This window comes from Charadrius vociferus, unplaced genomic scaffold (assembly GCF_000708025.1).
Source record: "Charadrius vociferus isolate BGI_N301 unplaced genomic scaffold, ASM70802v2 scaffold90, whole genome shotgun sequence".
Lineage (NCBI taxonomy): Eukaryota > Metazoa > Chordata > Aves > Charadriiformes > Charadriidae > Charadrius > Charadrius vociferus.
In genome coordinates this window covers 793,355-807,873 of record NW_009647222.1, presented here as the reverse complement: position 1 = coordinate 807,873, position 14,519 = coordinate 793,355, and the positions used below count along the sequence as shown (strand labels likewise).

Genomic DNA, 14,519 nt, shown 5'->3' with positions numbered 1-14,519 from the left:
GTAGTTATGTACAGATACAAATTCCTAGATGCTAAAGCGATGTGAGCTGCTAAGTATCATCTTAACACAGACAGTCTGTAACCGCCCAGAACCCAGCTCCGGGTGTATACACGAATGTGTCTGTGTCTACATGATATAAACAGTGTTGATAGCGACTTTTTAAAAAAGCACACTGAAACCTCAAGACTATTTATGCTTGCTCTGAAATTAATTTGAAAAGCCGCTGCGTATAAAAGAAAAAGAAAACCAATATTATTCTTTTTTCTGCCTCACTTTCATCTTTGAATCTAGGCAAAATCCTCCACGGTTACTGCTGGAGGGAAGAGTTGAAAGGGCATTTCCTTTGACAACCAACAGAGTGCTTTGCTACCCCAAACTAAATTAAAGCTAAGAATTTTCTCTGTATGGCCAATTATTGGGGTTGACATCCACGTAGAAGAGCCCTGCCTCACAAGATCCATACAAACACCCAGACATTACATTCCTGTCTGTCCACACCATCTGTGCGTGTGGTCTGCAGACACAGGATTCCTGTCCATCTACGCTGTCCCTGTGTTTGGTCCACAGAGGCAGGATTCCTGCCTGAGCACACAGCAGCACATGTGCAAGTACAGAGTTGGACAAATGATTCCTGTCTATCTGTCGTGCTTTTGCATGCAGTACACAAGCAAGGGGAATCACAATAAACCGATACCTTTTTTTTTTTTTTTTAACTTCCTGCAGAGGTTGATTTTTCTTATGTAGTCTGCATCAAAGCTTAGATAACAGTACTGCCTGGAAAGACTGAAGAAACGTTCAGGCTTACTACTGTGTTTGTGCCAAAATTATTCTTACCAAGGAAAAAAGATGTTTTCCTTTCTACAAAATTTAGGGCACACATTATGTTGAGATGTGCCAGTCTGAATTTCTCTAAGGTGTCAGGCATTTCAGACCGTATTCTTGTCATTGCCTGCTCTATTCCTAACCTGTTGTTCTTCTGCAATTTACATTATAATATGCCATTACATTTGAGTAGAGGTCCACCCGATGGGCACTATAAAGCACACTGTAAAGCTTAGAAAAAAATCTTAGAAAATTCTGTCTCTTCTATAGAACCACCAAAAGAAAAAGGTCTGTGGAACAGGATGAAACCCCAGGTGTTTTTTCCTTAACAATCCTTTTACTGCAAAGTCATTAAACTTAGGTGATGGCACATGTTAAAGAGCGCTGACAAAGCAGAAGTAGAGATGAATGAATAGAAGGACAGGAGCAACCTCAATTGGTTTATTTGCAACTTGAAGACCTAGTAGGAAAACAAGGAGCCTTCGTATTGTCTTTGTATCACAAAAAAACATTGCTGGCTGACAATGGAGAAGGACTAGTTTTGGTAACTGGGAAAGGGGAGAAGAGAGAAGGAAGAGACATCAAGAAAGCTTTTAACCATCTGATAGTGATGAAAAGGATAGAGATAGACAATAAGGAACTAGTCATAGCCTGTGCTTCCCCACATCACCCAACTGGTGGATCCTTCTTTTTCCAGTCCAGGAAAACACACTGATATGTTGCCTGTCTCTTTGTGAGATACGGAAGAGACTGGAAAGGCACACAAAATGAAGATCTGTGTGTGTAACTAAATATATTTCCCCTTAAACAGAAAAAAAAAAAAAAAAAGAAAAGCCTAGAATGAGAAGGTACTGTACTTATTACTTCCAGAGTGCAAATAAACCCGTGCAGTCTTCCAAGTTTTAAACAACTTATGTATGCGTGTGTTCTTAAGGATCGCTAGATGCCTTTTATTATTTTTTCAACACCATTAATGTCAGCAGTTGGCAGAAGTTTGGGTTGCTAGCTGTAATAAAGAAGGTGAAGCCAAGGTTATATCTACCAGTGCTTTGGAGATGGAGGGCGCGCTGGCTTGGTCTCAGAAATTACAGTTACATTTCAGGTTAATGTGAAAAAAGTGGGAAGAGTAATTTCTTAAACTATTAAATGGATTAAGTGTGGTACAACCATGAAATTGAATGTTTTAAAAAGTTAAGTTTCCCCCCCAAATAAGAATCCCACTGGAAAAACAAGAGATACCTAAATTGTTCCGATCCTAAGAAGAACTTGGCTGGAGTCAGCTGTGAGAGCTCAGTTTATTTGTTGTTTACTCAACTACAGGAAATATTTGTATTCACACTAGGAAAGATGGGAATTGGTGGTAAACAGAAAGAAAGAGAACAAAAGACCTCATTCTGGGACTAAAGTTTTGCTCAAACAAAGAGAACAAAACCTCTAATAAAATGGCTGCCCCTTAAGCAGGGCTGTATTCAAGACAAAAGACCATTACTTCCCCCAGGCAGCAGTACTGTGGTCAGAGTTTAATATATGTTTGGAGACTAAAGCTTTACGGAAGTTGAGAGACTAATAGTTACTTATACTATCGACAACCTAAAATTGTGCAACATGTTATTGCAATGGTAAATTTACTCATATGTGAAACTGAGCGTGCTTGACTGCCTCACTGATCTTACCTATATCCATACAATAAATGTTTGATTATGCCAAGTAATATCAGACAGCAATCTTTTGATAACTGTCTTTGAGACTTGCACAATCTTGGAGTAATCCCCGAAAGCATTTCTTGGTAATGAAAATACTAACATTTGGAACTACATTTAAGGCAAAGAAGGGGAGACAGAAACCATTCCTTTATTTTGTGTTCAATACAGGTCTGCTCAGAGCACAACTGCCCTAAAGATGATCTGTCAAAATCACTACCTCATATTTGACAGCATCGTCTGCAGACCCCCATTTAAGGGAGGGACTGGAAGCAGGATCGCCATCAGTATCAACTTTCTCATCTTTACCTTTCAGAGTTGGCAACTATTACCAGAATCCTCACAGCTTCCCAAGTTAGCATCCAGCAGAAAAATCGTCATCCTCTCCCTACACACATTCACAAAGGTCAGGTGGCAGAACCATTACCTCTAGGGAAAACCTACACAGCTTTTCTTTGGTCATGAATATTTTTTCATCTTAGAAAAGGGGTGTAGAGAACAGAATGTACTTATTAAAGAGTAAAATGCATAACTTATTCAGCAAAACATGAATAGTAGTTTTATTTGAAGACTTGGATTCTTTAGAACATAACACCATGAATTTAACAGAACAGAGGGGCACCTGCAGCCATCAGCACCCATCCATTTGCAGAAGCTATCCTTAGTAACTGATGCCTAATTTCATAAATCTATGACTCCTTTTGATAAACCCGATATACTATCCTATCAATTTTCACAACTTGGTATGTAAATTACTGAAGGGTTAGTATCAAGAAACTAGTCCTAATTGACAGCATATATCTTAGATTTCCAACTGCAACATGAAACTTCTATTTTCCCCTGCATTACCTATTCATTAGCCTGAGATATGGTGCACTGGACTAGGCTCAATCAGATTGATTCAGAAAGGGAAATTATTTTCAGAATTCTAAGGAGCTTAAAACAGTGGATAAGAAAAAAAAAGATCTGTAGACTGAGAGGTATTTCAGTGCATAAGTTCAAAAATACCTGAGACCATTGTTCATCAACAGCTCACTATTTACTGAAACTGAAGTTCATTCTGTACAGTTAAGACTTAATTTTTCATTATAACTTTTTAAGATGGAAGGGATTAAAATTCTTTGTTGCAGACTATGTATTTTTCCCTACTCAAGCAAAAAAAGCACTCATTATGTTACTCCCCTGATAACACAGTAAAATCCCCAAAATGCAATATATTCTATCATATAGATCATTAATTTTCATTACGTATTTCTAGGTGCACAATTGTTTCCACCATTCCTCCTTCAAGTAAAGAACACATTACTGACATATTAAGTCATACAACTGTTAATCTGTAATCTACTTGAAACCTTCTACATATTTTATTTATAAAACCAATCAGTCACCTCATATCTCTGACTTCACCTTCACCTTGCATGTTTTTGGAACACACCTTGCATCATCTATCACCTCACCAGTTACAGGTCTTACACAAATTAAAACCAATACCAAAGCTGGTAAAATGCTTTTCAGCTGTCTGCCACTACCTTTCTACTGACTATCAATATATGAATTGCTTATTATATAAGACAGTTTTTAAAGTTACAGGTTCGTTAGGCTTTTCTTCCAAAGAGAATTAACCACAAATAAAATCTTGCTTTATAGCTTTAGTGTGAAACTGTTCAGTGCATTGTGTGTTCCCTGGGGAATAACACCAGTAAATGTAGGAACAGATAAGCATAATGTACCAAGCACATTTTGAATGGAGATGACTTAAAAGGACTCATGTGACTTCTAGACAATTTCCAGTGCCAGGTATAACAGCCCAAATGAACAGAAATAATTTAGTACAGAAAAAGCTGCATTCAATCAATGAAATATCAGTAAGGATGGCTACACACTCGTCTTGGAAAATCACCATATTTTTACTGAGTTCAAACAAGTCACTCAAAATCTTCCTCTATCTGAAATTTTGGTGTAAAATTCCTATTTCTTCACAAAAAAAAATATATATTCACAGGTTTATCTCATCAAGATTATTTACATGGCTAAGTGGAATCCTCTCTGTCACCAAAACTTCAGAGTTCCCTAAACAATGACAAGATTTAAACGCAATCATAAACTCACTGTATTTTTCTGGTCAGCCTTCAAACATCATCAATTCAAATACCAAAAGAGTGATGCCAAACCAACCCAGCCACAAGAACCGATTGTCGGAAAGTCTCAAATATTTTACCCTTGAGGCACATCCTGTCGCTGGACAACAAACAGGGAGTAGTCGTGTATGGATACTTCCCAACTACCCCACAAACTGTGGAAGTTAAGCAAAAGAAGATGTACCCATAATTTTATTCCTTGAATGAACAACTATTGGCAATCCTGAGCTCTTCTAAACTGCTTTTTCTGAGCTTTTGCAGCTCATGATCTCATCAGCTAACACAAAGACTGTCAGAAACTGAGGGCGGGTAACTGTTCTCAACATAAAATTTGGAGCATAGAAGTCTCATAGAAATAAATACATAAATCCTCTGTTGGATGTATGTGTTAAAAAGACCGTTCTAATATATTCTCTTTATTTAACTGAAAAACAGTGCCTATCAGATCAGTAGTTTGTGCCACGGTAACTACAGAAAACCACCATATGGTACAACTGCGATGTGAAATGCCAGTAACTATATTTACATTGCACTAATATTCAGAAATACTATTCACAGACTAAGGAATTATTACTTTAGGCCCAAAATTCGATTTCCTAGTGCAGTCTTCTGAAGAAACCAAGCTACCCCAGTGTTCTTGACTCTTTAATACCACTAACAAACCTCGTCCTCCCAATGTAGGCTTAACAATTTTAACTGATATCAAACACCAACGGGTTGGTTGTCATTTATAGAAATGGGATACAGGTTGTCTCAACTGCTAACCTAAACTTGTCCAGCAATCCTGATTTTCTAGTTGGGGTTGATGTTGCTTAAATAACTTGGTATAGGAGTTCACAATCCTTGAACAAGAGATACTGTAAATGTGGGAGAGGATGCTGTCAGCAACTATCCAACTTCTTTATATTTATTTGTGCCAAGTTTTAGTGAATTAAAAAGCTGTAAAACTATAATAGGAAAATCTTAATATGATCAACAAATGGAGGAATATTCTAATAGACTGAAACAGGTTTTTGAAAACTGAGATCAAAATTGGGAAATATTAGTCCATAGAGCATTTTTTAAAATGTTACGAATCCATAGAAAGAAAGAGTAGCAAGTATTGTATTGTCATCTGAGTTGCAAAGTAACTTTATAAACCTTAAAGCTCAGCCTCTCAGTGAGGCAAATAACCTTCCCCTTCAAGCAAAACTACAAAGCTGCCGTTGCAATGCCCTAGAAACTACCGGCCGAGACAGGAGTGAAGGCACAAACAGAAAGCAGACCTGGCTGTTTACAGCGGCGCCAACAGGCAGTTCTCTTCTCCGGCACCGTGAGGTCAGCGACAGCACGGACGTACATCATTGTTTAGTAATACAAGAAGCAGAGGGTAAAGGTAAAAGGAGGAGGGAGAGAAGAACAAGAGTATATGTAAAGCCACGGGGAAGATGAAATGCTGCCCCAGAAAAGACTGCTGACGCTGCACTGAGTGCTGTTACTGTGGTAACCGATGATTAAAAATGATGGGAAAAAAGTCTGGAGCACATGGCAGGGAGAAGGTGCTTTCTTTTAATCTGCGAGGGCTTCTTGAGCTGCGCTTCAGGAAGCGGTGTTCAAGGGCATGACAAAGCCCTGCTTTCTGTGCCTGCTCGGCTGCTGTCAGGGTGCTGGGGTCCGCTCCGGGCAGAGTTCCCCGCCCTGACAGAAACAATTACTGAGGAGCAAAGCCCGGCAAAGCAAGCAGTGCTGTGATTGATAATCTGGGTGCATTACAGGCCTTTGGCAAAAGCCACGATGCTTAAATTTGACAGCTGGCAATGCCTGATGAGAGCCAATTAGTGGATATATATTCACTTCAGCCAGAAGTTTATTCTGTTTCTAGTCCAATAGCTTCCTGAGAAGGCAGAGCACAGAATGATTTCCCCCACTTGCCTGCTCCCATGTATGCCAGCTACACTGTCAGTACAGTAAAAAATATACTATAAAAAGTACATATTTTGGCGTCTTTGTATATGAAAGCCAGTAGATGAAAATTTTGTAAAGCTGCAGTTGACCCTACAGCTAGCAGCGGTAAAGGAACCTGAAAAAAAGATAACTTTATGCTGACTCTACATAACACACAGTGTGTAAATGAGGCTGCAACTGCACTATTTAGGTACCAGGTCCACTACAAGTGACAACAGTTCTCAAAACGCTTCATTATTCTTTGAATATTTCATTACAAAGTACATTAATCTCTCTGTTGCTGTTTCAAACAGTTTAAACTGGCATTCAGAGAACACTAGAATTCACAGAGTACCTTCTGTTCTGCCCAATACGTGCAGGAACCTCTGACATGCAAGTCCCTTTCAAACTCGTTTGTCTTTTCTTAACTTTCATATCACATAGGTTTTCTTTCCCCACTTTTGCATCCATTTCTACTATTGCTAATGCAAGTATGTGGGTACTGTGGTGAAGAGATCAATAAACAAAGATGGATCCAAGTGCCCTGAATCTCATCACTCATTTCAAACGTTAACTTTTACTTTGTTTTCTCAGTTACTCTTTTCTCAGTGCAACACCACTGCACTCAAACAACTTAAGTACATCTTCCTAGACTTCTTAAGTCCCCTTCTGACAGTGGTTTGAGAGGTACCTCCACTCATTAAACTTCAGTGGGCACCATTGCACTGCCAGGACATCTCATGCTCTTGGGGAACAACGGTAGTTCTGTCACAGAAACAGCACTACATTTAGCAATTACCTGCAGTGATTGTATCCACGTCACCTGAAGAATAAATTCATTACTAATAGGGTAATCAGTCTCATCAGACATGGTTTCAAATCAGGGCAGCTACGGAAAAGCAAAGACTAACTGCATGCCTCACAGAAACTGTATTATTTCATCAGGCAGGGTGGTAATAAAAACTGCCAGGAGTGTGGTCATGCTGATACAGCTCCATGGCAGTAAGAGGAAAATGCTTGCCTGTCCGTCTCCTTTGACCTGTTTTACATTCTCCTGTTACAAAGAGAAATGACTCCAACCAGTGGAACTTCACTGGGAAAAGTTCACAGCAGAGGAGTGTCAGGTGTCAGTGTGCAGGGTTTCCAGGGAAACAAGTAACAGTGGAAAACTAGCATATTTGGGGGGAGAAGCTATTCTGGAATCTAAAGTTCTTTCCTTTTCCTCATGATCCCATCAACCACATTTACTTGAGAAACAAATCTTTGTAGTACCTTGGCCTCTTAAGGAAAGTCAGCCAAAATCTTTGCAGGGAAGAAGCACAAAGTAGCACAGGCAAAACAGCTTTGGGACTTGCATGGCTAGATGAAATATATATTAAATATTGCATAAATGCTAACTATTAATACTACTAGTCATCGCCAAATAATTCCTCTCAATTTATGGGAATGGCAAATAACATCCCCTCGATTCATACTGGGAACGACATGGATTAAAGATAACTCCGGCAAGGAGGCTGACTATATAACCCATACTTGCAATAGCAAGAGGTTTCTTATCTCCCTTCACTAAAATAGAGAAGAGATCTTTTCCCTTAGTTGAGTGTAAGTGAACAGCAAGAGTGCATATAGGAAAAACAGGAAAGGCAACGGACCAGATGAAGTGGAAGTACTAAGGGAGAAAAAGTAGACTTTACTGCTGTACATTAGAATGAAGAGGAAGTCAAAGACAAAGATTGATCTTGTACTCAGTCAAAAGTGAAAGTCATCAAAAGACAAATCCAAGAAGCTCAAAGTGCTCATACCTTTTCTGTATCAGTCTTCACTAAAAACTGTACTCAAGTGACTAACTCAATTTTATTTCAATACTCAGAGAATATAATTTTAGAATCATAGAATCATAGAATGGTTTAGGTTGGAAAGGACCTTGAAGATCATCGAGTTCCAACCTCCCTGCCATGGGCAGGGACACCTCCCACTAGATCAGGTTGCCCAAGGCCACGTCCAGCCTGGCCTTGAACACCTCCAGGGATGGGGCCTCAACAACCGCTCTGGGCAACCTGTTCCAGTGCCTCACAACCCTCAAAGTGAAAAACTTCTTCCTAATGTTTAATCTAAACCTGCCCTCTTCCAGTTTAAAGCTATTCCTCCTCGGCCTGTCACTACATGCCCTAGTAAAAAGTCCTTCCCCAGCTCTCCTGTAGGCCCCCTTTAGGTACTGTAAGGCTGCAATGACGTCTCCCCAGGAGCCTTCTCTTCTCCAGGCTGAACAGCCCCAGCTCTCTCAGCGTCTCCTCATAGGAGACGTGCTCCAGCACCTCGTGGATCATCCTCGTGGCTCTCCTCTGGACACGCTCCAGCAGGTCCATGTCTTTCTTATGTTGAGGACTCCAGAGCTGGACACAGTACTCCAGGTGGGGTCTCACGAGAGTGGAGTAGAGGGGCAGAATCACCTCCCTTGACCTGCTGGCCACACTTCTTTTGATGCAGCCCAGGATACGGTTGGCTTTCTGGGCTGCGATTGCACATTGCTGGCTCATGCTGAGCTTCTGGTCAATCAGCACACCCAGGTCCTTCTCCTCAGGGCTGCTCTCCAGCCATACCCCACCGAGCCTGTATTTGTGCTTGGGATTGGCCCGACCCAGATGTAGGACCTTGCATTTGGCCTTGTTGAAGGTCCAAGGTTTTAGATCAGAAAAGGAAAAGGACAAATGAGACGGTACTAAAAAAAGAAATCAGATGTCTTCAAATTTTCTAGTTCTGACTATATTATAGTAGGAAAGAGCTTATCTACTATAATGAAAGCTATTCATGGTTATTTTTGAGAACCTGTGGGAACTGGTGAGGTTTTGGAGAACTCCATTAAGGTTTCTGACACTGTCTCATATGACATGCTCATGAACAAGTTCAGCTAAGGAAAGGCCTCATTTTGAGCTTTGTCAAGTTTCAGATACTGCATTTGGAGAAAGAAAAAGACAAATCAAATAAAATTTAAGAAAGAACAATAGGAATGATCAGATATCTAGAAAACAAGGCACATGAAAACTGGAAGAATCGAGATTGCCTGGTTTAGAAACAACAACAGAGGAGATACCATCATAAACCAAAAGGGCTGCTACATAGTGCAAAGAAATAGTCTTCTTTTCTAGGCCCATAACAGATAGGAAAAAAGAGTAATGAACTTAAATTGCAGTAAGGGAGATTACAGATGCACAATGATATTATAATGATGAAGACAGATGAGCAATAGAAAAGCCTTCCCAAGACTGAAGGCTTCCTTCACTAATAGCATTTAAGAACAGATTATAGGTATAATTAGTTCTGCTTTGAAGTGAGACTAACTTTTTATTATTAAAATATAAAATTGTGGGTACAAAACTGTTGGGAAATTATACTCCATAGTAGTTATCAACTATTCACTAACAAAATGGATGAACAAATCAAGTGGGTTACACAGAGCTCTGTCCTAAGCCCAGTGTTATTCGGTATTTTTCACTATTAATCTGTGTGATAGAAGAAAATACATGTTTTTGAAATATGTGGAGGAAGCTTAGCTGGGTGGTTCTGCAAGCATGCTAAGATATAGGATCAAAACTCTACGTGTTCTTAAAAGACTGAGGAACTAATCTGAAAATTACTTTCATTTAAGAAAAGGCAGGATAATAAAAACATACCCAGTATTAACCCAAGATGGAGTCACACCACTTAATATGAAAATTTTGAGATCCCATTATCAATAACGCTGAATCAAGCTAGTTCCTGGTATCATCTGCTACAGTATACTATTAAAAAAAATTGGGAAGAATTATGAAACATTATATAATAATACAAGTGAATGAAGTGGTTTACAAACAATTCAATTGAATAATACTCCAAGCTCTCAGAAAACAGACACTGATCCAGTTCAGAGCCTCCTGAAGATTTCATCACTATTACTTAACATTTATGGCATCGTAGTGCCTAGAGATGTTGGTCAAGCCGGGCCCCCACTGTGCTAGACACTGTACAAACACAGAGAATGACAATCTTTGCTCCAAACAGCTCCTAGGAGAAAACCCCAAACGTTTCAAGACTCAAAGCCCGCAGACAGGAAAACCTCAGCCCATTCAGAGAGATAGAGATATATATATATATATGTGCCTTTCAGTTACAACCCAAAGCTGCAGAGTAGCGCTTCGCCCTGTTACAATAAATATATCCTGATGGTTACAACCTCGCTTGACAAGGAAAGGAATAAATGGCATACAGGCTACTTTCTAACAGATGCGTGGTGGATGTGCTGCCACAAAGCTGGCCAAAGCTCCTTGGGTCTCCGTCAATTCCAGCGTGACACACGTCGTGGGGGCTTCTGTATGGCGTATAACCCGAGCACGCTGGCTGGCGCTCGCCACGCTACATCTGGACTTTGTTAGACAACCTTCAGCTCTGTTCTCTTGCATCAGCCCCGGCCCCCTCTGGTGAGGCAGCCTCCCAACCACTGCTTCTCCATGAGCTGCTCATGGAGACAAAGTATGCCGGGAGGAAGTAAATTGGGACCACATTAGCTGGTGACCCTCGCCCTGCAATTGGCCTGCTTTTCCGATGACAGAGGAAATCCCTCATGCAAACTGACAACCAATATGAAACAGGCAGCTCCATTTACTAGAAAGCCTGGTCAATGCCGAATGCCTCGTTAGGAAATGGTCTCTATATTGAGGCACATTCCTGCAATTCAGAGCCTAGAAACTAAATTAAAACAACATTGATGCCATATCCTCTTTCCAAAATGCTTCTCTTCATCCGAACTTTAATACGCATACTTAAAGAAATTAAAGAACCAAAATGTCTTTGGCAGGACTCCTTCCCTCTCTTTCACAGTAATACCCTTCCCGTGCGAGCAACCAGGAACGTGACAGTGTTGGGAAGGGAGAAAGGAGAGTTAAAGCAAGAAATAATCACAGAATCCTCCAGAATCTGTCCGACCTTTACTTGAAGAATCTATGTGTCTCCACCAATATTTTTAAATGAATAAAAATCACCTAAAATTGCGGGGCTGAAGAAGTTCGATTTTTTTTTTAAGAAGTAAATTGAGGCTCTTCAGTAGAATGAGTTTTTGTTTTGGGAGAGAGTTGTATCTTTCTACACTCTAAGAGAGGTCAATTAACAGCAAGTTAGTCTGCTAACAGTGGTAGCAATCGTAGCACCTCAATGGGAACCAGCACAAGCAATGAAAAGGCATAATCTGAATCCTATCCTACTCACTTGGATCCATTCACACTCACCATCACAGCACAGTCAGAAAACTGCATTTCTAAGGTGTTATCTCTGTCAGAAGCTTTTCGCAGTTCACAGTGAGATTCAGAAATCAGGCCTATGGCACCTACTGCAGCATGCATAACTCTTCACACAAACCACCCCCTTCCGATATTGCTCAGCGTTTCTATTTGCATTTGATGTACATGGAAACGGGAATCTTTTAGTCAACTGTGCCTGCCAGCCAACTGAAAGCTGCTTTCCCACCACAGTGTCTAAGCATTTCCTAGAAATGGGATGGACCAAAATACCAAATACTTATCAGGGAGCTCAACAGCTCTGAAACAACGTTAAAGGCAGAAGGAAGAAATTACTGAGGTCAGGATCCCAGCTCTGAATCTGAAGGGTTGAATAAACTTTTTAGGCTCCAGAACTGCTTTTCAAAGTCTTCCAGAAGATCTTGATTAACTGGCATCACTTCCCTTTCTTGAACAGCTGTGTTCAATACATCTGCAAGTCTGAAAGATTTTTCATTCACAATTTCTACTGTAAATTTAGGAATTGCAGTTAGACTTTTAGGAAGTTCCTGAAATGCTATACAGTCCTGTGGAACTGCTAACACAGATGGACCTTTGTTCTCAAGATGTAGAAAAGGGTCCGTGTAGAGAAAGCTTAAACTGATGGAGCAGCATAGTAGTTTTGTTGGAAAATGTGAAGCTGGTGACCTGTAATAACTGAAGAGGACCACAATGGCCAAGTACACAGATTATTTGCAAAGAATGTGGAAAAATGAGATTCCCTTTGACTATATCAGTAATGAGGATCCTGTAAAATCTCAGAGCCTTCTCTTCTGACCCATCTCCTATTTCTGGAGCTGTCAAAGTTAGTATGATTTGAATTGATGACCTCAATGCAGGAAGAGGACATATTAAAACTATTGGTACTGAAAGAATAAATGTGATGTCAGATCCTCTACAATTTACAGAGGCGGTATCACTATCCTATGATAAATAACTGTGTAAGTAGCTTTTCTTTCAATAGTATTGAAAGCTACACACAAAAAAATTAAGAAATGATACATCCTTAAGATGTAGGGTAGATTCTAGAGACTATGTGCCAAATCTCTGTTAGGTCAAATAAGTATGTCTCAGGCATAGTTTAAATATACTTTAGATTGTTTATATATAAACATATATTCTGCCTTGGGGATTAGGGATGCACTGGACAAACCCTGCAGCCCCATTATCTGTGATTTTATATTTGTATTTATACTACTTATACATACCTTGTATTTAAACTAGTCATAGCACAGATGTGTTAAGGCAATTACTTTCTGCTTTCTTCATTTTTAATTTTTTTTTTTATTTTTAAGATGACAGTCTTAAAAAATCTTAAACAATGACGAGTCTTTACAGCTGATGGCAGTTTTGGAACCAGAAACTTCAAAGCCATTTGGATATTCCAATGAATTTTTTGAAAAAGGACTATTCCTCCAAAATCAGCTCAGAATTGGTCTCACTTCATAGCAAGAGCAACGTCAAATTAACCTCCTTTGCAATTTTAGTTTATTTGGGAAATTAACTATCCCACACCTGTACAGAAAAGCACTTAGAATAGGCATCCTTAAGGGAAATGGCCATGTCTTTTTAGGAACAGCATATGGTATTGTATGACTTACCAGCACTAAAAACTAATGGTATTAACTGCAACAATGTTAAAAAAATCACCTAACTAAAACCTAAGTCATTACAGATGACCAATCTTAATACATAAATTAAATATACATCTGTTTTCAGCAGAAAAAACCCAAACCACTACAAAAACCTAAAGATTGTTCCATCTTCCCACAATGGATTATCAGAAGGAAACTGGGAAGGGCAAGGGGCATGAAAGCGTTAGAATTTAAACTTAGGACAATGAGAACTGACAATAAAGTTCCAATTTCTCTTGGAATGAGTGGTAATACATATTACGGCTGCTACACCTACACACAATTATATAAGAAAATAAGTACTTTACATTGCCGTGACCACTTCTGAATCCTGTTCTAGTAGGAGGTCATCTGGCTAACAAGTGAAAGTAATTAGAACTGTTGCTTAAAAGTAAATAATACAAGACTGTAAATTATAATTCTTGCTCATTTTGAAGCTGACAAAACAATCAAAATTACTGTTCTTAAATTAAACCTTAAATAATTGTTATCTTAAAAATACATGGCCAGTACTTGTGTTTCCTAAGGAAGATACAGAGAAATCCCTTATCGGAAAGCACACCTGGTTTTGCCTTACTGTCTTTGGCAGCAACAGAAATCATTCGGCTGACAGATGAAACGTTGCACATAAAACTTTATGAAGATGGAAACGGTGGCACTGAAGCAGTTGATACTGGATTGGCAGCAGCATATGTGCTATTACAGGGAATGTGGCAAGGGAATGACTCAGAAAAACCCACCAGAAGTGCTGAAGTGAAAAATCTACAGAGATTTTTCAGATCCTAAAACTCTTATTGCCAGGGATGCCTTTTGCTTCCTCTTTTTTTTATTGGCAATGTATTTTTCACATTGCATTCAATACTGAAACACAGTATTAAACGCTTGAATAGAAACATGCTTTTTCTGATCGTTATACCAACAAAAAAAGATCTTAGAAATGGGAAAGGACAAGTCTCCTCACAAGCACAAGACCTCCCAGATTCCACTCTAGTAGCT

General features: G+C 39.5%; 1 protein-coding gene across 1 annotated transcript in view; it reads right to left on the bottom strand.

Annotated features, from left to right (window-relative positions):
- Positions 1-14,519, bottom strand: part of ERC1 (ELKS/RAB6-interacting/CAST family member 1) — a 303,616-nt gene that overhangs the window by 38,680 nt on the left and 250,417 nt on the right. The window lies entirely within an intron of this gene.